This window comes from Sceloporus undulatus, chromosome 3 (assembly GCF_019175285.1).
Source record: "Sceloporus undulatus isolate JIND9_A2432 ecotype Alabama chromosome 3, SceUnd_v1.1, whole genome shotgun sequence".
NCBI lineage: Eukaryota > Metazoa > Chordata > Lepidosauria > Squamata > Phrynosomatidae > Sceloporus > Sceloporus undulatus.
The window spans coordinates 205,239,644-205,266,464 of NC_056524.1; the positions used below are offsets into that span (position 1 = coordinate 205,239,644).

Consider the following 26,821-nt stretch of genomic DNA (forward strand, 5'->3'; position numbering starts at 1 on the left):
TTCTGAAGGAACTACAGTGGGGGAAACACACTTCCAAACTGAATTTCTCCCTATATAAGTTGCCTAAGTTTTAGGGCTGCTGGAGAGGCCCTCATTTGTACTCCATAAGTCAGGGCAATATGCTGTGGGAGGCTGTGGCAACCTGATTATGGAATACCCTTAGAGAGCCTATTGCCATTGTTCCAACTCCAAATATGGTTGTTTATGAAAGAATTTGGATTCCAATTGGCTTTATACAAATTTTCACATGTACATGGTTTTCAACCATTTTAAACTGTTTTATTTGATTGTTTTCTTTTCTTTGTATTATATTATATTATATTATATTATATTATTTATTTCATTTTTATGTTGCCTTTCTCCCAGAATGGGAGCCAAGGCTACTCACAAGATAAAATCATTTAAAAAACTTATACAGTAGCATGAATTTAAAAACAGTTAAAATCATCCAATTAAAATAGCATAAAACTAGCGTTAAAACATACAAAAAGTTAAAACATAACTAATACACACATTTGATATAAAACCACCCTGTCATGACTATTATGTTAAAAAGCCTGCCTAAATAAAAACATTTTTACTTACTGGTAGAAGGCAAACAGGGAGGGAGCCAGTCTAGCCTTGTTAAATTGTTTGCTATGTTAAAGTACAATCCAAAATCCACAAAACAGTGATACGTTTATTGGTCCAACAAAAATGCACAATAGACTTGTTTCAAGCTTTAAGAGCTTGACTGGCTTCTTCTTCAGGCAAAGGTGTTAAAATCGTACAGGAGAAAGAAAGAAATAGATGTTAGACATAGGCCTGCATTCTGCCAAGATTTTGTGGGTGTTGTCCTCAGTTCACATGGTATGGAGTGGCATTCAGGCTGGCAGACCCCTCCTCCTTCTGGCCATAAGCTTCTTTTAGAATTAGACTGGTCTAAGATTTTTCTGTGAGATTTATAGAACAAAACTATGAAGGATTGGACAAAATTGATAGCAGAGAAACCTTTACTTCCTAAACTCTGTGAGTTTCATACTGGCCAGAGGAAAAGGTGGTATAGTACACGTGAGCTGGTGGCCTGGTGGAGCCCATCTGGTGCAGTAGTTAAATGCTGGTACTGCAGCCATTCACAACCACAAGGTTCTGACTCTGAGTTCAATCCCAGGCAGGGCTCCAGGATCGATTCAGCCTTGCACCCTTCTCTAGGTTGCTAAAATGAGTACCTAACTTGTTGGGGGCAATTAGGTTATACGTTGTAAACTGCTTAGGGAGTGCTTAACTGCACTGATAAGCAATATAGAAATGTACTTGCTATTACTATTGCTATGTGAGGCTTCTCCCTCCCTCATCCAAAATGTCTCCTCTGACTGGATTCAAAGGGAACCAGTTAACCCTGTTAACTGCAGGGTGGTATAGTTTGAGATCATGAAAAAGAAATTGAACTGTTACTTTTGCAGTTATAGCTCCCAGAATCTTCCAGCCAGCATGGCCAGTGACTGTGCAGCTTGGGGAATTCTGGGACCAGTCAACCAGTCAAAGTCTATTGTTTTCTCTTTATCAAAAGCATGCCCTTGGATGTCAGTGAAAGTGTTGAATCCTGAGGATTCAACACCTCTTGTGTCTATCTCTTTCCACCTCATGTCTACTGGGACAGCGATGATACAATAACTATGACAGCAGAATTTTGGCCACCTCAATAAGGAAGGTGTTTGGTGACCGACCTCTTTCATTGCCTGTGGAGTTCCTTCTCCGCTGGTGGAAGGAAAGGTCTGCAAGATCCAGTGACCTTTCAACACCCCTATAGGTATAGGTATGGGAGTATAGGAGATTCTAGTCTCTCTCTCTCTCTCTCTCTTAATGTAATCTTACTCAGTTTTTTCTGTTACTTGTGCTTACTTGATAAAAATCTCACACTGCCAAGCTGCTAATTTGATTGGACGTAGGGCCTAGAACACAAAATTACTAAGTAAGTGGCTCTTAATTTCCACCTTGATGTTAATTGGTTTGTCATGCAGCGCATTCCTTGGGCTAGAGATATATCAAGAGATGAGCATTAACTAAGTACAGAAAGGATGCAGTTTATGCATTCTGACAGAACCTTTAGAAACTCAGTCAATTAGCTTCTCAGCAGTGATTTCCTAGCTCTTAAATGTTCTGTTTTGTTTTGCACCTGGTTTCATCCTACAGAAAATGACAGACAGTTTGAAGATACCTACATACCCTGGTACCAAATTTGAGAATTTGGATATGAGAAGGGTTTTTTTTTTAAATGTCCTACCTTTTAACAGATGTCTCCTGTTCTTTGCTTTGTAGCTTTTTGTCAAGCTGTCAGATACAAAAGGGAACAGATCTCCTCAGAAGCTGCTGGTGACTGTGTTACAGAAGGGTAGGTAATTCACCTTCGGTTTTAATGGCAGCCATCAGTTTTAAATGTGGCACCTCCACAGCTGCTCCAGGTTGTACTGGAACTGTCCAGGTGCTGAACGCAGGAGCAAACTGGAGAGCTGTGGCCATTAAAACCAAAGGGGAATTCCCTGCTTTGCCACAAGTCACTGCTGGGTGTCTGGCACTGTCAATTAGATGAATAGAAGAGCCCATTTTTAAAATTCCTTTCTGAAATTCCCTCTTCTACAAAATTATACAAAGTTCAAGAGCCCTGCCTCCTTTGCATCTGGCTGCCCCACTGCTCTGTGTTCACCTTTGCTGACATCTTTGCAAATTCCTTTCTGAAATTCCCTCTTCTACAAAATTATTCAAAGTTCAGGAGCTCTGCCTCTTTTGCATCTGGCCGTCCCATTGTTTTGCTCTCACCTTTATTACTAATGTGAGAAAAAAAATAGGACGCAAGATTTAGTGAAAGTGAGGCAACCTGGAAACTGGTCTAAGGTAACAAGTATTGGAAAAGTGTTTGGAGACATCAGCGGTTTCAAAGTGTGGCAGTCAAACTGTTGAACAGGGCTGATTACAGTGTGTGTGTGTGATCCACAAGTTAAAACTTCACTAGCTACTGATTAGTTTCCAGACACAATTCAGTGTGCTTATTATGACACATAAAGCCCAATATGACTTCAGACTAGTGTATTTGACATTCTGCATTCTTCCCAAGGAGTCTGTTTCCAGCTGATGACTTTTGCAGAGACCCACTATCTCATCACCATCTGGTGGGAATGTGAGAGAAGTCATTTTGGTGGCTACTCCCAGATTCTCCTGTTTCTTGTTCAGGGAGACTAGGTTAGTTCTGACTGTGCTTTCCTTTTGGTTTCAGAATAAACCAAGTTTTTAAAGGGGCTTTTTAGTGTCTGAGTGTATTTTGAATTGTCCTTAACTGATTTACTTGTGTGCTGTGTTTTAATTTAGATTTGGTTTTCAACCTGTATTTTATTATCGTTAGTCATCTTGAGTGTTGTTTTAAGCAGAAGGACAAGCTATAAATTTAGTAATTAAATAAATAAGTAGAATCTCAATCTTGTTTAGCAATCTGAAGTAACAGCCTAATTCTATAGCTCTCTTTGGTTTTGCTAAAACAGCGTTTCAACATTGTAGTACCATTTTAAGGAGTCATTTTCCCTTGCTGTATATCATGCTTCCCAGTAAGAGAGACAATCTCTGCAATCTGTTGACTTCTAGATTACATCTGCACTAGTGCAAATCCAACAGTCAATTGCTCATCAGCTGCTCCAATGACCCATGCAATCTTATGATATGGTGGATGGCCTACATGTCAGATATACAATCAAACTGTATAAATCTGCATGGCAGAGCAGTCAGGTGCAATTACTAATATGTCTATACTGTCAGGTTCTCCTTTGTTTCGAGTAAATCTTAAGAATTTACTCTGATTCTTCACACTGAACTCAGTATGATGTCACTAAGACAACTTTGTTTTCATGATGCTTTGGAGCATCTACATATTTCAGTGCGGTGTTGCTTCAGCCCAGAATTATCTTTGCCTGTTCCTAGGGCTGACAGAGACATGCACAAACTGTGATGTCTGAATAGCTGTATTCCAGGTGGGAGAAGCAACTGGCTGAGTTTTCCCTCAGCCATCCTATGAAGGGCAATTTTTGGAGAACAGATTTGTCCTAGACATTTTCAATAGTAATAACTGAAGCTTATGGCTGAGATCTCTCTCCCATCCCCTAGGATTCACCTTTCCCTGTTTGAAGGCTGGTGGAATGTGAAAGACATTGGAAAAGCATCCAGCTCTGCCCTTATAGCCAGATGCACAATAAATATGTTGTAAAGGAAGAGCTGGGCCTGATTGGAACCAGCCAATCTAAGCTCAGGGAATGCTGTGAAGGTGGGCCTGTGAGGAAGAAAGGATGAAAAACTGAGGTTTGTTTATGAAAGAAGGCAGACAGTAGAAAGATGGCAGGGAGAAAGGGAAAAGATTGTAGATGGATAGGGAAAAGATGGCCTAGAGATAGGGAAAGAATTGTAGGTAAAGTTGGCATAGAGGTAGGGAAAAGCTGTAATAGAGATAGGGACAGTCAATCAAGGGAACAGCTGGATAGGATTTTGGGGAACTGTGAATGATTAAATAGTTCAGGGGTTAACATGTGATCTAATTTTGTATTAATAAACTTCTACTTGTTTATTCTTTTTTACCACAGTGTCTGACTGTGTTAACTTTTGATGAAGAGTCTGATCATGCTTACCACAGTGAATCCACGTACCCACTTTTCCTTGAGGCCCAAGTACCTGATCTAGGGAGGGATTTTGAGAGAAAAATGTCATCCTTTGAACCCATGGAGATTCCAGAGGATGCTTTTGTTTCTCATAGCCAGACACTTTTCTGATGCCTCCTGCCAAATAGCCATGTAGGGAAGGCCCACAGTAATAAGGCCAGTTCTGATGGAGAAGAGGCCATTTCACAAGGAAGGTATTGAATGCCTCCCTCTACAATGATCATAAAAAGGCATACTCAGGAAGAAGATGGACTTATGCTTGATTTCGGTAGGTGTTCTTTTATCACATACCAGAAAGTCAGGCTTGACTAGTGACAAGTTCCCAAGATGCAACATGTTACGTCATGTGGAAAGAAAGCACAGAGACCACACACACACACACACACACACACACACACCCCAAAGCCAGAGGAGCAGCAAAAACTGAATGAAGCAAGTGAAACAAAAGCAATGAGCGGTCTATGGAACAGGAACATGGAAACCTGCACTTCAACTCCTAGAGGTCTCTGTCAGTATGGTTATGGTAGGGGTCATGAAAGCTGTAGTCCAAAATATGTAGCTAAGAGAGTTAAGTCCTGCGCTTATCTTCCCCTTCTTCCCATGTCCCACGTAGCACACACTCTGTTTTCTCTCTTTGTCAAGTATGCATTTTTGCTTTAATGTTCCCAGAAGACAGGCATAAGTGATGATTTGAAACAACAGTTTCTATATGTGCTAGCATTTATAGCATGGAGGAAGGAACTGGCAAAACCACCTCTGAGCCTAAGGAAATCCTATGAAATTCATAGGGCCGGCAGAAGTTGACAGGTGACTTGAAGACACATACACACATATAAGCATGGAATGTGCTGTTCAAAGATAAAGGGGAAAAAGAACTACATCGCTTTGGCTCTGAGCTGTATTAACAAATTATCTTTGCTAGTAAAGAACCAAGATATTTAAAAATGGATGAGGAGGGACATTTTCAGCTATTGATATAGCTTTTTAATGATACATTCACTAAAAAAGCAACCACCACAGAGCTTCAGCAAAGCACATGGTTGTGCTTAGTCTTTATATCCATCATACCTGGTGCATGGTGATATGACAGAAGAAGCTGATTTGTTCCTGCTGTTTTCTACACCACTGGCTCATCTTCCTCCAGTGGTTAAAAATACCTGTACTTATGTGAAAGCAAGGAACTGCTCTTTATTGATAGTGGTGCTGGTCTCTTATATCAAGTGGAAAAGGCAGCCCTGAAAGGTGATGACAGTCTGGGCTTGCCTAGGCATTTATCATAAGATGGCATGTTGGGTGCACAGGCTAAGTACCATTGCTAATTCAGTACTCTCCTTTTCAGGAGTGAACGGTATGTCTCCTTCCATATGCTCTTGCTCTTTTTCACCTTGAGAGAATCAGTTCATTACAACAATGGGAAAAATCCATATTAATGCATTTAGTCAGTAACTTAGCGGCATGCTTGAACTCTGACATATGAAACATTTATATGGAGGGATGATTATGATAATGCCTTTCTGGCTGCATCTAACACTTATGCATCAGAAATCAGTCTTATGGCAAACAATCTCTGATGTGTTTCTTTCCTTATTCAATTAGCAGCATTAGGAGCTGAAAGATCACAGTCAAACTACAGAAGATTTTAGAGTTGGCCCAGAGCTAAGATGCATGGCACCACATGGTCTACATTATCTCTTTCAATGTCATAAATCTTCCATATTTCGTTCCAGAGAAGCTAGGTAACTTTTTATATACTGAGATCGCACAGTGTTGAGTCACACATAAGTTAACATTGCTATGTTAAGGGATTTGTCTGATTGATTTTGATATGGGCTTCTCAGATGGTCACAGAAGGGCATGGGAAACTGATTGGAGTATGTGTCTAGATAAGACAAAATGAAATAGTATGTTTAGCAAGTTCCCTTTCAAAGTATTTCTGCTTCAGTAATAGAAAACATTTTTTAAAAAATAAATAGCATGTGACTCTGGTGCATACATAGACCTCTCTCTCTCTCTCTCTCTCTCTCTCTCTCTCTCTCTCTCTCTCTCCCCCCCCTTTGCTGTAGAGGTTGTGAAATTAAAGATTTCTATTTAGGGCCTAAATATCCTAAAGGCAGAAGATCCTGTCTGATCTTGGTTGCTAAGCAATGTCAGCCCTGGCTAGTACTTGAATGGGAGATTGCCAACCAATACTAGGTAATGTAGGCTAGGCTTCAGAGGAAGGAACTGCAAAAACATCTCTCAGTATTCCTTGCCTAAGAAACCCCTACAAAATGTATGGGGTTGCAATAAGTTGACAGGTGACTTGAAGGCACGTGCACACATTAATGTTTAAGGCAGTTTGGTAGTAAAGTGTCTAAAATCTGGGATGCAATCTTTGTGGAAATAAATAATACCACAAATCAGTATCTCATAAAGACTCTAGAGCTGGCCTTCCTGAGCTTTTTTCACTGAAAAGGCATCTCAGAAATTCTTAAACTGGTTTATTATTTGTAGCTTGTTGTTAACTGCCATCAGGTCAACCAGCTTACAGTGATGTTATGAATGAGAGAGCTCCAAGCCACCCTGTCATTAGGCTTAGGTCTTGCAGACTCAGAACCATGACTTCCTTGATTGAGTCTATCCACCTGTAATGGATGTACTCTTTTTCCTACTGCCTACCAAGCATTATTTTCTAGTCTTCTAGTGACACATGATTTCTCATGATGTTTCCAAAGTATGGCAGTCTCTGTTTAGTCATCTTGCCTCCTAGAATGAGTTGAGGTTTGATTTACTCATGGTACCATTTATTTGTCTTTTCAGCAGTCCATAGTATCCTCAGAATTCTTCTCTAGCACTACATCTCAAATGAGTTGATTTTCTTCCTATCAGTTTCTTCACTGTCCAGCTTTCACAACCATACATAGAAACTGGAAATGCACTAGCATGAGCAATCCTAACTTTAGTGTTCAATTATGTATCTCTTTGAGAATAACTGAAAGAAAGAAGTTGGCAGCATGAGCTTTCATAGACTTTAGTCTACTTCTTCAGATGTTTTTGGTGGAGTGAAAGCCAGGGACAGACATATATATGTCATAGGTATGTGAAAATGTCAGTTCAAATTCAAAATCCTTTGGGTATGGAAATGAAGTAGCAAGTCCAGTTTGAACAATGGTTGTTTGTAGCCACTGGATATGGAAGTGAGATGGCAAGACCAGTTTGGCCTTGGAAACTAGCCTGCAGGTGGGGAGAACAGATGAGTGTCGTCTGTCCCCATAAGGATGGGGTCAGATAATGTTGATATGTGTATAGTGAGCCAAGAAGCCATTGTCTCTGTTCAATACATTGCTGAGGGACTGTATTTTATGGATAAATTCCAATTCCACTGTTTCTCTTTTCAATCTACCTTTGACATTCTCTTGTTCAAGGACCGCTGCTCTGAGGTCTGAATGCCCAGGAGACTGAAATTTTCTTCCACCTGTTTTTGGGTATTCCCATTCCTAATGTCTGATTTATGTCAATTTACCCTCTGCTGCAGGGACTGGCATGTTTGCCCAGTGCAGAGTGCTGGTTGGCATTGATGACATAGTATGGCATAAATCACATTAGAGGATGAGCACGTAAAGTTCCACCTAATATTGTGGGTGATGTCATTAGGTCTTGTGATGATATTTCCTGGATAAATGTGTAAGCAGAGTTGGCATCTTGGTTTGTACCTGTGTCTCCATCTGTGTCATGGGTGAGTACCTGTTTGAGGTTTGGAGGCTGTCTGTAGGTGAGTAAAGGTCTGCTACCAAGAACCTTTGAAAGAGTGGCATTATTGTCCAGAATGGTTGTAGTTAATTGATGATGCACCTAAGTGGTCCCAGTTGGGAGCTGTATGTGACCACTAGTGGAGTTCTGTCATTTTCTCTTCAATCTGTTCTATAATAGATCAGTCCTGGGTACAAGTACTTAAGTCCGATGGTGGTTTCTTACAAATTTTAGCTCATCCCTTGTAAGATTTCAAAGGTTTTCTGTTAATCTAATCCAGATGCTGTCACCCTCCATGGTCACAATAATATTTAAAAAGCAGATGGAACTGCTAATGAGATTCTTGCTGTGGAGCAGCATCAGATGTTATTGCAGTGGACATCATGCAACAAAAGGAGCCTCTTCTGGCCCAACACAACTGTGAGCTGTAGCCTCCTTTGTCCGTTGCAAGGACTGCAGTAGTATCCTGTATACTCATCCTTACACCACACAGTGTTGTAGAGTTCCCTATCCTAGCCACCTGACAACCATGCATTAAACACACATAGGCTTCTCCTTGGGCCCTTTCCCATTACACCTATACAACTATGATGCCTCTTTAACTGCCATGGCTGCATTCTATGGAAGCCTTGGGTATGTGCTTTGGTGAGGCACTAGAAGTTTCTGCTGTGAATAATAAATACTTTCCCTAAACTGCAAATCCTAGAACTCCTTGGGATGTTGCTATAGCATTTAGGTGAAATTATAGTGCTATAAGTGTGTAGTGTAAAAGGGTCCCTAGGAGGATAACTATGCAGAGTAAGTGGGAGTCAGCCAGCCAGTTGAACCCTTTAATCAACTGCTTTGTCAGTAGTCTGAGATACATCCTTGCTTACATAAGATGCTGTCTGGTCCAACTAAAAAACACAGGGTGCCAAAGGAGTGGTAGACTCGAAGGCCTCAGGGTCTTATACTTTTATATAAAACTAATTTCTTCTGGTTTGGAGGTTAATTCCTAGGAAGTGGTCCAAGTGCCACAGACTTTATGGCAGGAAGACAGTGTATTTTACACTGTACTCTTGCTGTCTGTCATAATCTCTGCCAGCTCTCTGTATTTATTCAACACTGCCAGCTGTGTTCTGCTTGTTTTACTGTGTTTCTCTCTGTCAGCATGATGGATTTCTTAGTCCAAGAGAGGGCAGTGAGCAACCACAGGATGGCAGAGATTATACCATTTTAGGTAATACACAAACAAAACTACAAAATTTTGAGGTAGTAACCACACGATTCTATAATTTGTAGTCCAAAAAAGACCCCCCCCCCCCATCCAGGTATGAAATCAAACTTAGATTGCGATGGACTGCAATGTGTCTGTGGTGTTTCTCTGTTAGTGAACCACAGTTTTCTCAATGTAAACACCCTTGAATCTTGCCATTGTCATTATGATTGTTCACCTGACATCCCATTTATTATAGAGCCATCTATTCAAGGAGGGCCCTTTATAAAAATTATTCTGCTCTGTTGTTGTTCCAGATGGCTTCATAATTGGTTTTAATACTTTTGCAGATGTTGTATGGAAACTTTAGGATGTAAGCCAACATTGGTTTGATAAAGTTAATGAAAGTAGGTTTTTCAGCTAGTTATTCATGGCAAGAAAATGAATATGTGTTTCATATCAGTTAAATGCAATCTGGACACCCCAACAGAGATATTTGTCACATGGGAATCTTAAACTGTATCCTAGAGATTTTAGAATTAGGAAACCAACAGAAAGAACCAGGGCCAGGAGTGTGATATAAGGCAGAAGTGAAATGGAGCTGCAGTTAATCACTGGACACACTGAGGCTTTTAAACTAATCCAACTAATTTATTAAAGTAGAAGAAACTAAAATGAAATAGCAGCTAATTTAAAATAGGAGAATCTAATCTACTGTGATAAGAGACAGACCATATTTCAGTAACAGACTACATAGTCTCTGGTTGAGATTGAATCCCATGGGTACACTGTCACTGCAAACTTTTGCCATCAAGATGGGGAGGTCAGAGGTTGGCACAGCTGGAACACCCATTTGTTTCTGCAAATTTAAAAATTTGAACACTTGTGGAAATCTCTAGACTCCCATGACAGCTTTAAAACAGGGGTGTGCAAAGTGTAGGCCATAGTCTCTGACCAAACTGCAGACTCCAGTATTGCGTAGGATGCAGCCATCAAAGTGGAATCAAAGCACACTGATTATGAGGCTGATAGAATGTGAATCCCTAGTGAGATTCAAATCCTGCTCTCTAGAGTCATAATCCAATGCTCAAACCACTACAACATGTTGGCTCTCTCCAATTAGGAAAGAGATCAAGGTGGGCAGGTGTGGAATTGATCTGTGAACAGAAATAACATGAAGGGACGGTATGTAGGCCAGGGGTTGAATAATTAGTATCAGAGATAGTACAAGAATTTGTTTGGTCCCACTGACCTTCCGAGTCAGGAAAATGAGAAAGGGCCCTGGTGGCGCAGTGGTTAAATGCCAGTAATGCAGCCATTCATTCACAGACCACAAGCTTGTGAATTCAATCCCAGCCAGGGCTCAGCCTAGTATCCTTCTGAGGTTGCTAAAATGAGTACCCAGCTTGTTGGGGGCAATTAGCTTACAGTTGTATACTGCTTAGACTTCTTAGTGTCATATGATGCGGAATATAAATGAAGCTGCTATTGCTATTGGTGTTTGCTGAACAGCCATCTTATCTCTGATTACTGATCAGCTATAACACAGCAAAGTGCACAAAGTCCACACTGTGAATCAGCCAGTCCTAGCTTCATTAGATGATGTGTATGATGGAAAGTTTGCTATAATTCATCCTCTAGAATCATACAATTCATGAGGAGAAGAGGAGTCCAATTGCCAGGAATCTGCAGCTCCTGATGACAGTAGTTTCTCTGAGTCAGAGGGACCAGAGGCTGAGGCTGCCCCCAGCAGGAGACTGAAAATTCTGAAGACCCATTACCATCATTAATTGAGCATAGAAGAAAAAAGGAGAGACTGCAGAGATCCCAGTGCTTGTAACTAGGAGACACTGACCTAATTAGGCACCTGCTGTTTTGAGACAGCTGCCTATACATCTCCCAGCCAATCCTTGGCAGCTTTACTGCTTTCAACCCTCCTTCTTGATGACTAGCAATACTCTTTGGTATTTGTGTTTTCCTCATCCTGAACTACATATAATTTACATCTGTTTTACTTCTTGCTGAATTTGTTTATCTGGACTACTTGCTTGCCGAATGACCTCTGGATTGGCTGATGGCCATTCTCTTGCTTCCCCCTTCATTCTGTTGGATATCCTGTGACTGACCTGGACTGAATTAACTGTTTAACAGCTCTTGTATTCTAACCAGTTGATTTCTGGGACAGTTGTTGACTGGAACATAGGATAAGTTGTAGCCTATGTTTCAGACAGAAAACCAGTGATTAAAAAGGGTGTGTCCACACCCCAATATTATCTGGCCCATGGAAAGTCACAATGGAAAACATCCAGAATGGCTTCCCTTTTCTTAATCAGCAGGTTTAATATTATGTACTGCCTACTGCTTGTATAGCTGGACCTAGAAGGTGATGCTGACTAACTTCTGTTTCAGAAGTCCAGAAGAAATTTTGGAAATCTAAAATCTACATTTTATAAATTTTGGAACTCTAAAATCAACATTAAAGCATAAATATCTGTTTTCAGAGTTTGATGACTTTACAATAGCATACAAGGAACACCACATATATCCAAACCATTTTATTGGTACATGTGGTGTTCCTTATCACAAAAGTGAATACACAATATATGATGACATTTTGTGACTCTCCCCCTCCCTAATATCACAAACATTACAAACTTTAAGTTATATATTCATCCGCATCCCTCAAAAAAATTATTGTGGTGGCATTAGTATACAGCCCTTTGATTCTACACCGATAAACACCAAAAATAAGTGCATGACTCGGTGCTAGTAAAAACACTGTTTGAGGAGTGCCATTGATTGTCTATTTGAATGCATAATCATTTTGGGAGTAATCATACTTCTCAAATAACAACAGTAATTGATGCAATGCTTAGAAAATAAAACCAGCTTAATACTATGCTGATATATAATTAAAATCTGCATTTCTGTGCTATGATGGAAATACAGCTCTATTATATTTATTAATACCAAATGCACTCAATTATAAATGAAGTTGACCTTTTAAAAGAGCCCAGTTTAAAGCTGCTGTAATTTTGTCTCTACAAATAAATATGCTTAAAGGTTTTTTTTTTTCTAATGTAGGCATAAATGTCTGGTGACGACTGTATCTGCTCAACAAGTGCAGCATATTTGATGCCAAATTGGGTGTCTGACAGAAACAAATTGGTGATGTTTGCTTCCATTAACTCTTCTGAGAATGATTCTGACCAAGTCCAAAAATGTAAGAATATAAAACAATCTGATGGTGAATTCTGAATATAAGACCAATGAATATGAAATTGGTGAATTAGATCTGCTAGCAGGACCCAAGCAAGGAAGTATGTGGCAGGAGGGTACAATTTACCAGGAGATCCAGGAGTGTTTGAATCAAATCTCAACTCTACTATTATAGGAAAGAAAATGAAGTCTAAATTGTTGATAGTGTATGATGATGTTTGTGGAAATTTATTTCCCTGTTTGTCTATGCATGTGTTGTCAAGATCTTATGAGATTTGCTAGAACCAATGGAAAGCAAGGCTTGGGAAAAAAGAAGCACCATATGAAAGGTAGACCAGGGCACTTCTGTAAAACAGATGGAGTGCCCTTGTATAGTTATATTATGGATGGTACTGCTAGAAATTACAGACTCCCTACACTTCCACATGTACAACTGTGTCTCAATACTATCAGTTCCGAAGTGTACAGTGTGAGATGCAAAGTTACTGAGATATGGCTTTCAATGTAGCATCCTGGACTACTAAAAATACCTACCTGGACCTCACCATTCTGAAAAATTATCAGTGATGTATTTAACTCTTTTAGGCCAAGTCTCAAGCCTTTGCCTTCATGTCTCAAGTCCTTGCTAGATACTTCCAAGTCAAGCCTCAAGTTGTGTCTCATGTTTGGTAGCCAAATTTTATCAGAAAAAAGGAGGTGGGGTGCATTTCTTGGAGGGAACAGCAAGTACATTAGGCAATGGGCTTAAGGTGGTGGTTGAAGTCTGCTTGGTATCCTGTCTCCCTTGCACATCAGAGGAGCCTTCTAAAGATTTTCAAAAGATTTAGAAGGATCCTTCTGCCTCAAGCCCATTGTCTAATGCTATTCCCTTCCTAGAAATGCACCCCACACTTCGGGCACGGATCTTGACTGTTGTTCAAAGTGAATGCCACCAGATAGTCAGTTGCTAAAATATACAAATCTCAAGTCAAGTAGTCAATTTTTGCCAACTGAGGTCCAAGTCAAGTCATTGAAGTGACTTGAGTCTGACTTGAGTCCGAGTCAATTGACTCATGTTGACATCACTGACAATTATCAACCATTCTATAATCTTCTATTCTTGGGCAAGGCTCTGGAGTGTGTGGTGGCTGCCTTGATTACATCCCGTTTGGACTACTATAACACACTCTACATGGGGCTGCCTTTGGAAACTGTTTGGAAACTTCACTGGGTTCAAAATGCCATAGCTAGAATGCTAAATGGGTCCAGTTATTGGGAGCATATGACTCCCCTTGCTGAAAAAGCTTAACTTGGTTACTGGTTACTGATTAGTTTCCAGGTCAAATTCAAAGTGCTGGTCATGACTTATAAAGACCTATACTGCTTAGGTCCAGACTATATGAAAGACCATAACTCCCCATATGAACCTGCAAGAATGCTAAGATCTTCTCTCAGTCCTGACACCATCACAGGTTTGCTTGGTGAGGATGCAAGATAGAGTCTTCTTGGTGGCAGCTGCCACCCTCTGGAACTCCCTTCCATGGGAGAAAGCTTCCTCCTTGCTTTCCTTCCACTGGCAGGCAAAGATATGTTTATTTAAATAGACTTTTAAAAGTTAAGCAGAAAAGGTTCTTATTTATTTGTGTGTTTTATTGTTTAGGGAGAAAGATGGCATATAAATGGATGAAATCATCATCATCAGGATTCTTTCTGTCATAGCTAGCTACTCAACCTATGTTTACCATTACATTGCTCAATCCCCACCCCCATCCCCTTTGGCAAGTTTTTCATATTATGATAAATGTGAACTGAATGGGTGCTGAAGTAACTCCATGATCACTTTCAAAGTCTGCACAGAACTACTTAATTACCCTGAAGCACAAGCTCTTTCCTCTATGCCATGATCAAAGGATGTATAATTGATACACATCTAATCACAATACCAATAAAAATATTTCCTTTTGTTTTCATAATGATGAACAGGGCAATTCCCCATTATGTGGGATCAGCATAATAATAATAATAATAATAATAATAATAATAATAATTTGTATCCCGCCCCTCTGAGAACAATCGGGGCGGCTAACAAGGTCAGAAGCATGGCTCCAGGGTCAGAAATTAAAGACAACTTTACATCATCAGATTTAAATCCAGACTATTCTGATGCACCTGGGGCAATCTGGCAGAGATTTTATGTAAAACATGCCTACAAAAATTCTTAAAATGACAAGTGTTCAATCAAATGGATATACTTTGTATAAAAAGTGTATTTTTTTCCTGCCTATCCACTGTCCATAAAAGGTGTTTGTTAGACAGGAATTAACTATCCATTAACTATATATTAAATGTCTATTGGTGCCAGCGGAGGTCTCTAAGTAGAATAGTACTGAAAAATTGCACATATGAAAAATAGTATGTTATTATTAGACACATTACAGCAGTCCTACCAAGGCTATACTGCATTAATGTCTCCAGCAGTAATAGAACTGTGATGATGGATAGTTTTAACATTCTTCAGCAGGTACTCTATTGAGTATATGCCATTCATTCACTCCAGTTACTTGATCAGTGGAATTGCTGTAGCTCTATCACTGTATAACTCCTTTGCATTAACATGACAGACAAAAATTGCCATGTAACATCTCTGTGTGTATGAATCACACAGAAGAACATACCGTATATACTCGACTATAAGTTGACCTCATGTATACTGTAAATTGAGGGCCTTTGGGGGGGGGGGGATTAGGGATTTTGATATGTCCGTGTATAAGTCAAGGGTAAAATTTAGGGGCATATAATGAAGGATGCAAAGGACAAAACAAAGGAAAACAATGCCAAAGAACTTATACAATTACAGCAGGCATAACTATTTGTACTCATACTAAAGGCTGGATGGATGAGAGAGTAGAAGGGGGTCAGTGCTTCCAGGCCAGATTAAACTCTTGCCGTTCACCAGGGGCTATATTGACCTATGGATAAGTTGACTCAGATATTTGGGATAAATTTTTTAACCTAAATTTCTAGATTTATACATATGTATATACAGTACATGCCAAGCAGACACATAGAAACATAAGCTTGTCAAGTTTAAGACAGAGTCATCCCAGAATTCCGACACAAGATTCACTATGATATGAATATAAATCCTTGGTCCTTCATTTCTGCAGTTAGAGAATATGATCTTTTGCTAGCTCCCCTGTTCTGGCAATTATTATACTTTATGTTAGTCAGGACTGTAATTTATCTTCCCCAGCTCCCATTGATCCAAGCAAGGCAGTTGAATCTGCAGGTTTTACCAACATATTTATATACAGGAAATGTCTCGTACAGCTCCCTAGAAGAAAAGTAACCTATAAATGTAATAAATATATTAATACTTAGGCCACATCTCCATTAAAATTTTAAAATTCAGATTTCTTAAATAGGGAGCCTTGTAGTAGCTTCCCATTACAGAACAAGGGCAAGCCTAATGTAGCTCTGAGTTGGAAGAAGTTCACTGACATTATCTACCCTGTGGACCATACCATGTCCAATGTTATATTGGGAAAGATGAGAATTAGTACTGGATCTCTCTAACAGAATAATCAATTGGCAAGGCCAGAGCTTAACACTACCCACTCCTGTTTCCACATGCACACAGGGTCTAGCAGAACAAGAAACAAACCTAGTCCTCTTTGTAAAACATATAAAAGTAGTAGTAGTTGTTCAGTGCCTTAAAGTCATTTCTGACATGGCGACTCTATCATGGGGTTTTCTTGGCAGGTTTTTCAGAGGGAGTTTGCCATTGACATCCTCTGAGACTGAGAGTTTGTGACTTGCCCAGGGTCACCCAGTGGGTTTCCATGGCTGATCCCGGATTCAAACCCTGATCTCCAGGATCATAGTCCAATGCTCAAACCACTACATAATTGCTGCAGTTTTAATTATAAATTGTTGTGCAAATGTATGGTTTAATGGCGAAAAAGAGAAGAATAAAATTACTGTAGATTAAAGTGATGCATGAAGAGAGTTGTTATTGTTGTAGCGTGCCTTCAAGTCATTTCAGACCTATGGCAACCCTAAAGCAAACCTGCCATGGGGTTTTCCTGGAAAGAGAGTAGATGAGGAAGAACAAACATACAGAAAACTAGCAATTGGCTAACATGGGTGTGCAAACGTTGCTAACTCTGACATGGTGAACAGTCTATTTCACACATCCTTAAATTAGAGTTGGGGAATATGTGACTCTCTAGAAGTTAATAACCTTCTACGATCACTGGCTTTGTCTATTGGCCATTGGGGCTGATGGGAATATCTAGAGGGTCACAAGTTCCCAACTTATTATCTAAGCTCCAAGATTTAGAGTGTGTGAAGCAAGCAAAGTCCCCCAGGGTTTCCTCTTTCATCCCAAGTTCCTGAAGTGCAGACAAGATCCTGAAGGGTATAGGCAACTAGGCAGCATCTGCCACAACTTCTGTGTGCATTGTTGGTTCCTGCTCTGACACTCCCACATTGCTCACCAGAGCCCTTCCCTTCAACAAGAGCAGTCCCCTTACAACTTCAGATCTGCAGCAACCCACTATAAACCTAATGGGTCCCTCTATTCACAGATGATGACTCTACTGATATTAGGGATGGAAGGAATATTCTCTGTTAGTGATTTCCTGGTAAAAAAATGGGTTTCCTCACAGGAAACCCTGTTGGATAGAATAACAGAGCAGTGAGACTTTTTGTCTATTTTTCTTCCATTATTTGAACAGCCCAAAATGTTCTGGATGATTTTTGTGTATGCAGAGAAACATATGGTTTTTTAAAAAGACATTTTCTATGTAGGAATATTTTTTCTACATAGGAAATATAATTTTTTATGCAGGATATGTTTTAAATTTGTACAAAACCTCATGTGTTTCTCTGTACAGAAAATCTTCCAGAATACTGACACCCCCCCAATATTTGGCTTTTTCCACCTGCAGGAGGGAGAAAAATGACAGTAATTATTTGACCTTGCATGTGATAATGAAATAATTGAAGTTTTACATCACTAACTGGTATCATGACATTCCTTCATTCTCTTGCCTTTTGTGACCTGATTCCTTCTCCCAATTAGGGTATTTGGGATGCCTCTAAGCTTTAAAGTCCAAGGTACACAGTGCAGAACAGATGCAGGTCAGCTCATGGCAAGCAAAAATTCTTACTAACGCCAGCTATTCTTACACCGTATTCAACAGTTATGCAAAGTAATACAGTGGGCCCTTGTTATTCACTGGATTTTGGTTTCAGGACCTACTGTGGATATCAAAATCTGTGGATGCTTAAGTACCTTTAAGTGCAATGGCATAGAAAATGCTCTCTCTTATGTCAAATGGCAAAATCTAGACTTGCTATCTGGAATTTATACTTTTAAAATATTTCAAGCTGTGGATACTTGAATCCATGCATAAAGAATCTGTGGACAGTGTACCAACTGTACTGGCCATGCTGGCTGGGAGAGATGAGAGGTTTGTTCCATAAAAGGTCTGTTGGGATTAAAGAGGGGGAAAAGATATCAGTGGAAGTAGGCACTAGTTTATATAGTTCCTTTGCCTTTCCCTGGTGGTGGCACAGTATTCTGGGATCCTTTCACACTGTACTGTTCTAGTGCTATGATTTCACTTTAACTGGCATGGCTGCAGCCTGTGGAATCCTGTGATTTGTAGTTTGGTGAGGCACTAGAGCCCCCTCTAAATTCCAGAGCCCAGGATTCCATTGGATGTGGCCATGCTAGTTAAATTGCATTACAATTGTGTACTGTGAAAGGGATCTGGAATGTCTAGTGATGTTTGGATGCTCCAGCATTAATCTGGGGCTGAGTGCATCACAAGGCGGATGGGGGGCGGAGGAGAACAGATTTGTCCAGAATTCTTCTTCAGGTTGAGATAATAAAGAAATGAATAAGGGAGGGCAAAGCTGACATTGATGGAAAATACCAAAGTCCATAGTTCCTTTCCTCATGGATTCTTTTCTTTCTCCCTGCTTTCTGCCAAAATTTCAAAGGCAGATCTAAGCCTTGGGTTGCTACTTAGTATGCTTTCCACAGCTTCAGAAGAGGGCTGGCATCTGTTGCGATGTCTTTATTCTTATATTTTATAAATAGGCCTAGGTATTGTAGCAGGCTGTGCTTTTATTCATGTAATTGTTGATATTTCCCTCTTCTTTCTCCTTTTCATTTTTGTTTGTTTATTTGTTTCTAATGATTGAAACTGGCACAAAACAGAATAACAAAGGAGTTAAAAAAATAAATGAAATAATACAACTTTATTGTTGATTTGCAAAGGCTTGCATTATATTTATAATTCTCCAGTGTTAAGAAAAGTCTAGCAGAGACACCAAAAATGAGCACATAATGTATACCAGCATTCACTGGTAATTTTAAAACATGAATCAAAGCAAAGAGCTGTAAGAAACTATAACATATAATTGTATCCCTTTGACTTGTAAAAACTGCTTACTTTTGTGAAAAAAATTAGCACACTTTCAAAATAGTTTGCATCCATCCCAAAGGCTTAGACTGGTAATAATATTAAAAACAAAAACAAAAAAGCTCAAAGAGAAGTAGCAGTTGTGAGAGAACTCACCAAATAAGATGGTCTCTAAGGTTCAAGCTGTTTGGAGCTTTGTAGGTCAAAGCCAGGACTGAAAATTATTTCTGGAGGAACCCATACTGAAAGTGACTGGGGTCATACAACTATCCTAGAGCAAAACCTTGCAGAGGTTCTTTTTCTAATTACATCTGAATAAAAATGGTGGAGAAGACCTATTCCTTTTAATCCTTTGCTGCTATTGCATCCATGTACAACCACAAGCATGGCTCTGTGTACCTTCATCTGAGTGACTGTGATGTTCTCTACTGCAGTGATAATTCAGTCTCTCTTTCTTTTTTGTTGCTCTCTCTCTCTCTCTCTCTCTCTAAAAAAATGAATATCATACCTGCAAAAATTGGATATGCTGGAGAGCAATGTCTAGGTCAACTCAGGAGATTATCACACCAGGGTCAATTCAGCAATAATCGTGGTAGTGAAAGCTAACACAACAATAGCACTATAGTACTCAATATTTTCTCACAGTTGCACAATCCCGTGATAATTGCGACATAAATGCCAGATAATACCAAGATCATGTTTTGCACACATCCATGAATGAATCATTAATACATTGAATTGATTGTTTCACGCGTGCACCATTTTGGCACTATGGAGCACATCTGAAAATCATGTTTCAGTCCCGCACTGAATAAAATAAAATGCATTACTTCATCACATTCTTTTAATCCAGTGTAAACAAAATCATGTCCCATATCTCAAAGGAAGACAGAAATGCACTACAAAACTGATTCTGGCAATGAGCACGGATTGTCTCCATTGAAATGCAGTCTGGGTAAATGTCTCTGGTTGCTTCCCCAATAGTGCCAATGAAGCGTGATTAACTTTTGCACTCTTGCAATCAGGCTTCATTCACACTATTGAGAAGCCATTCATGGAACTTCCCCATTAATGGTTTGTTGCTGGAACATTCCAGGGTCTTTACAGGTGAAGTCCTGGATGAGTGCAACGGCATCTGAAAATCTTCAGCAGGATTGTGCAATTATGCTGGGATAATGCCTTTTACTACCATTTTTTTACTTATTATTTATGAAAATCTCCTCAGAAAATGGGAATGGGATTATGGATGCATATCCACTGCAGTTTGACACCACTTTAACTCTCATGACATAATGCTATGGAATTCTGGGAACTATAGTTGTGTGAGACACTTTGCTTTCTCTGTCAGGGAGCACTAGTGCCACAACAAACTACAAATCTCAAAATTCCACAGGATGAAACCAAGGTCGTTAAAGTGATGTCAAACTGGATTATTTCTGCAGTGCAGATGCAGTCTATTTAGCCTTTTGGGGATCAGTGAGTGGAGCATCAGTGCTCTTGCCTTCCCAGTGGCTAACAGGAAAAAATAAACAATATAGATGTATACATAATTTGCATAATAATTTCAAACAGAAGAGTTTTCAGATTTTTTGTGTTTATCTCGACTGTTTCAGTACAATATGTTTATTTTATTTTATTTTGTTTTATTTGTGTGCCACCTTTCTCCCAACTTGGGTCCAAGGCAGCTCACAAAAGCTTAAACACAACAACAATAAAACAGCACAGTTTTAAAACATAATTAAAATACCAGATTAATATAAGAAGTAAAAATGTGAAATCCATAACAAAATACTAAGTTAAAAATATAAAATCATTACCAAGCAAACACCCCAATTTTTAGTGAAGAGTGATCACAGCCTGGTCAATAGGCTTGTATGTCTTCAGCAGAAATGACATTTAGCCTTGGTTCTCTGGTTTTTTGGGGAATAGAACTTGAAAGGACTTACTTATAATTAATTCTTTCTATGACAAAGAATGCATATATGCATTACATTACAGGTTGAATCTTCCTTATCCAAAATGCTTGGGACCAGAAATGTTTTGGATTTTGGATGTGTTTTTTTGGGGGGGAATATCTTTATTTGCATAGAGGTACATAATGAGATACCATGGAGATGGGATCTAAGTTAACACAGAATTCATTTATGTTTCATGTACAGTTTATACACTTACCCTGAATATCCCTTTGCATACTGACATAGCCTGATGGTAATTTTGTACAATATTTTAAAATAATTTTGTGTCTAAAACAAAGTTTGTGTACACTGAACCATCACAAAGCAAAAATGTCACTATCTTAGCCACCCATGAAAAGAATTTTGGTTGTTGAAATATTTTGGATTTCAGAATTCTAGATAAGGAAGGCTCAACCTGTATCATAGCTTCATGAAGGGTAACATCATTCCTTCTGCGGTGTAACTATAGATGTTATTCATTTTTATATACTGTATATGTGGAGTGGCAGTAGAATATAATGTGGCAGAAGGATATAATGTAGTTAAACTGTTAGCTTGGGCAGCTGCCCCTTGCTCTTCTTTGAATGACAGTTCTAACAAATTAGTTTAAAAGCTACCTTAAATTTTTCTAGCGGCGTGCTGTATTAGTCATTGCTAAGCCTGTTAGACAGAAAGCCATAGAGCTAGGGGAAGATGCTTTTTGGGACTACAACCCCCAGAATCATCCAGCCAGCCTGGTCAGTGGTCATGCTGGCTCAGGAATTCTGGGAAATCCACTTGCACTAAAAAAAACCACCACACATCCAAACAGCTAGATATGTATATAGTCTGTTTATCTACTACTGGGCACAAGTACATGGTTATACTATATGCTATATTATAATATATGTAGTATAATTGTTATATATATGTTAAAATATAATATATATTATAATGCCCTAAGGCACCAGATCCCATCAGATCTTGGAAACTAAGCAGTGCAGGTCTGGTTAGTACTTGGAAGGGAGACTGCTAATGAATATCAGGTGCTGTGGCTTATATTTCATAGGAAGGAACTGGCAAAGCCACCTCTGAGTACTCCTTGCTTACGAAACCCTATGAAATTCATAGGATCAACATAAGGCACCAGGAAACCTGAAGGTGTGAGTGCTTGCATGTGTGTGCACACACATACACACAATATTATTAAAATTAAAAGGAGCCCTGGTGGCGCAGTGGTTAAATGCCTGTACTGCAGCCATTTACTCAAAACCACAAGGTTGCGAGTTCAAGACCAGCAAAAGGGCCCAAGCTTGACTCAGGCTTGCATCCTTCAGAGGTCGCTTAAATGAGTACCCAGACTGTTGGGGGCAAATTAGCTTACTTGCTAATTAGCTTACTTGCTGTTCACCGCTATGATCTTTGGAATAGCGGTATATAAATAAAACAAATTATTATTATTATTATTATTATTATTATTAATAATATATATGAGCATATTTCCTCCCCATACATAACTTGTTTTTTAAAAAAAATTTAAAAAAATTCTACCAACTGGTATTAAGGATGACAGAATACCACTTCATGCCAGTTTTGGGGAGGTAACAGTAGGAAACAACTATTGCCTTTATTGTCCACCTTTTGATGCTTATGGAAGGCCATCATGAATTACAGGATTCTGAATCTGACAGTCTTTGTTCTGATCCACTAGGGCTCTTTTTTTGTTGTAATACATTTCCTGTTTCTTAAACACAAACATTTTACACCATTTTAAAAAAGGTATCAGTCTTCCCAAATCAGGGTCAAGATCCTGTATTGTCAGATGTAGGTATGATAAGAACTCTGTGATAGCTACTTTTGCCACCTTCCCCCACCTACCTCTTAAGCCAGACAGCATCCCAACTAATGTATTTTTGAGGTGCTGCAGATTGGGATCCTCAGGAATGATGACTGTACTGTTTTCTCAATCATGTGTCATGCTGAGAAAGGCATCTGGAAAGGCCTAGGACCAGCAGTTGACAAAAAAAACCTCCCTCCATCCTAACTGCCATTGCTGTGGCTTCAGAGGGAGAAAACAGCAGCCAGCATCTGCAGGACATAACTTCCTTCCCCAGCTTTTCTTTGTGCTTCTTGTCTTTTTGTATTGTAAACATGAGGGCAAGGGAACTGTCAAATTAACAACAGTATACTGCTCATGGAAAGAGGCATATACACTGATGGTGTTATATAAATAAGTAAATAACACAACACAACATAACATAAAACCCCAAAGAGCTAAATCCATTTTATAATCTTATAAATATTGAACAACCATGTTTTTAATCAAAGGATTTTTACATTATATAATAGGATGTGGCTATTTCCCAAATCATTTTTTTGTAAGATGCCCCAAAAATAATAGTAGACATGATTGAGCCAGAATTCAGTACTTTTGCATCCTATTGATTTTAGTTAGGGAGAGATATGTAGCAGATCGTTAATGTTCTCACTAAAATCAATGCCATGCAATATATTTAATTTTGACTCAGTCATAACCCTAATCTCTGCATGCCCACCATTTCTGAGGCTATTACTGGACTCTACACAACTTTACTGAGGGAGTTGAATAGCTCATCTGATTTGTTCAACCAATATTCTTCTATTTTGACATCTTTCCTGTCTTCTCGAACAGACAGTCTGCTACATGCTTTTCTATCTGACATCTGATCTCATTGAAAATTGATTACTTAGCATTTTCCCTACATAGCAAGGGAGACCTTTTGCCCATTACTGTTTCCAGACAAGGGATCACTCTAACAGTATTTGACAGAAGAGCCTGTGGTATAGCCGCAATATCGGCAACCAATTAAAAGAATTTATGGGGATGGAAAATAACAGGGGTCACCACTACCAGCCACCTTGGAGTGACAGAAAGTTGTAAAGGTTTAATTTGAAAACTTTCTTGCCTACTTTGTTTCTGGTATTAACTTTGTGTGTGTGTGCATGTGTGAGAGAGAACATTTTGAGTGCCTACACATCTTACTGTGCAGGCAAGCCAGTGTAAAAATAAGCAACTGAAACCTAGCATAGAATATTCATGTGTGAATAAGACAGGATGGCTGATGGTTAGTTTCCTTCTGCTGCTGTAGCGATAGTAAATGCACTCTGCATCTTACAGCTGTCCTTGTGCAGCTGCTCTCAATCAAACTGAAGTTCTGCTAGTGATAGACTCTGTCCCTTCAGAGAATCAGTTCAGCAATAGTAAAGTTCCCATTCAGCTTAGAGCAAGTGTGGGAGGAATAGTGATAATACAGTAGTGGATTTGCCACCCATATGGTGAGAGATCCATTGGATGCGCCTGAAGAAACATTGGGGAAAGAGATATGCCTGCCTGTCTGTCTGTCTGTCTGTCTGTCTGTCTCTCTCTCTCTCTCTCTCTCTCTCTGTGTGTGTGTGTATACACACACACCCATGATACTTACCTACACACATATAAACACATGTTGTTGGTGTCAGCACTTTTGAGTTGACTTTGGCTCCTGGTAACCCCATGAATGAGACCCCTCCAAGCTTCCCTGTCCTGAACTCCTCTGCTCAGGTCCTGCAGGGTCAGGGCCATGGCTTCCTTGATTGTGTCTATACATCTGATATATGGTCTTCTTCTTTTTCTACTGCCTTCTACCTTTCCTAGGATTATTGTCTTTTCTAGTGAGTCCTGCCTTCTCATGGTATGTCTGAAGTATAACAGCCTCAATTTAGTCATCTTGGCTTCCAGGAAGAGTTCAGGTTTGATCTGTCATAAGATCTATTTGTTTGTTGTTTTTGCTGTCCACAGTACACACAGCACTCTTCTCCAGCACCACATCTGAAATGAATTGATTTGCTTTCTATAAACACATTTATACCCACATATACATGCATGAACACATCCATATATGTATTTGCATTGTTGTTATTATTGTGTGCCTTATTATGGTTACCCTAAGACAATCCTATCTTGCCATTCTTGGCTAGATTTGTTCATAAGGAGTATACCTTTGCTTCCCCTGATGCTGAGAAAGAGTGACTTATCCAAGGTCATCCAGTAGTTTTCCATGGCAGAACAGGGATTTGAACTCTCCAGAGCTGTAGTCCAAGGCTCATACCATTACACTACATTGGCTCTATACATATTTGCATATACATAGACAAACACAGATATCTCAACATCCACATTGAAATTCATATGCATCCACATCCACATGCATATACACAAACACATCCACGTTCACAAATATGCATACCTACACAATCATACCCAACCACACACCCACATACATTCCTTACTGATCTCTGGAGTATGAAAAGGATTCACTTAACAACATATTACATGCTGGAACAGATTATTCATCTTGGTTCAAACTGACCTGAGCCAACTGACCTCCATTTGAAATTCTTGCTTGAGTGTCATATCTGCAGAGATACAGAAGTGGCTCAGGCCCACACAATGTGTGATGTGGACTCACATCAGGGAGAACATTCTTAAATGGGAGGAGCAGAGGGTCAGATCTCTCAAGGCATCTAAAGACCTGGTGCTTATCCAAGCCACAGAATTATAGTGTTATGATTCTATTTTAAACACCCAGTTGCATCCTATGGAATCCTAGGGCTTGTAGTTTGGTGAGGCACTAGAACTTTCTGGCTGAAAATTCTAAATATCACTCCCTAAACTGCCAGTCTCAAGATTTCCATAGGATGGAACCATGGTAGATAAAGTGGAATGATAGCTCTATAATTTTGTAGTCTGAATGAACCCCTGATGATTCACATTCTCAGTGCTTTAGAGGGGGAGAAGGACCTTCTTAGTAGACAAAAGCCTTCTCGAGATGGTTCCACTTCTTCTTTAGACCAGTCTCCATAGCCTAGTCTTGATGACTTTAACCTATCTTTATTTCAGTTCCATAACTGTGTGTGCACGTGTGTGTGTGTGACCACTTTGTTGTTGCTGAGACAATTGGAGGTTTCTGAATGGTCAACTGCAAATCACTTAGTAGATGCTTAGTAGATCGACCTTCCTTTCTTCTCTGAACTACACAAGTTACTGAATAAATAAAATGAATTAAATGCAGTGGCAGTGATATTTAGATTGGCTCATCTGCCACATTTATAGATTGCATGAGAATATGCTCTAACAGTAACAGCTGAGACAAGACATTTTTTTTAAACATCCTAAAAAGCAGGCATGAGAAGAACATGAACATGTAATTAAAAAAGCATATAAATGGCTATTGAAATCAGTGACAGAAAATGAACCTTTAAGAGTAAGATAAGATGATCTTGGGCATAATATGCAAATGGATGGATGAAAAAAATGTGGTCCAAAGATATAAAATTTAGTTTAAACAATAAAAGGAAATCTGTATAAGATGCTGTATAGATATTTTTGTTGTTGTTATGTGCCTTCAAGTCATTTCCAACTTATGGCAACCCTAAGGCAAACCTATTCATGGGGTTTTCTTGGCAAGCTTCTTAAGAGTGGGTTTGCCCTTGCCATCCTCTAAGGCTGACAGAGTATGACTTGCCCAGGGTTACCCAGTGGGTTTCCATGGTTGATCCGGGATTTGAACTCTGGTACCTCAGTGTTCAAATAATAATAATAATAATAATAATAATAATAATAATAATAATAATAATAAT

General features: G+C 39.3%; 1 long non-coding RNA gene across 2 annotated transcripts in view; it reads right to left on the bottom strand.

Moving 5' to 3' along the window:
* LOC121927290 overlaps positions 1–26,821 on the bottom strand; it is a 49,663-nt gene that overhangs the window by 19,226 nt on the left and 3,616 nt on the right. The gene's annotated exons all lie outside the window — the stretch shown is intronic.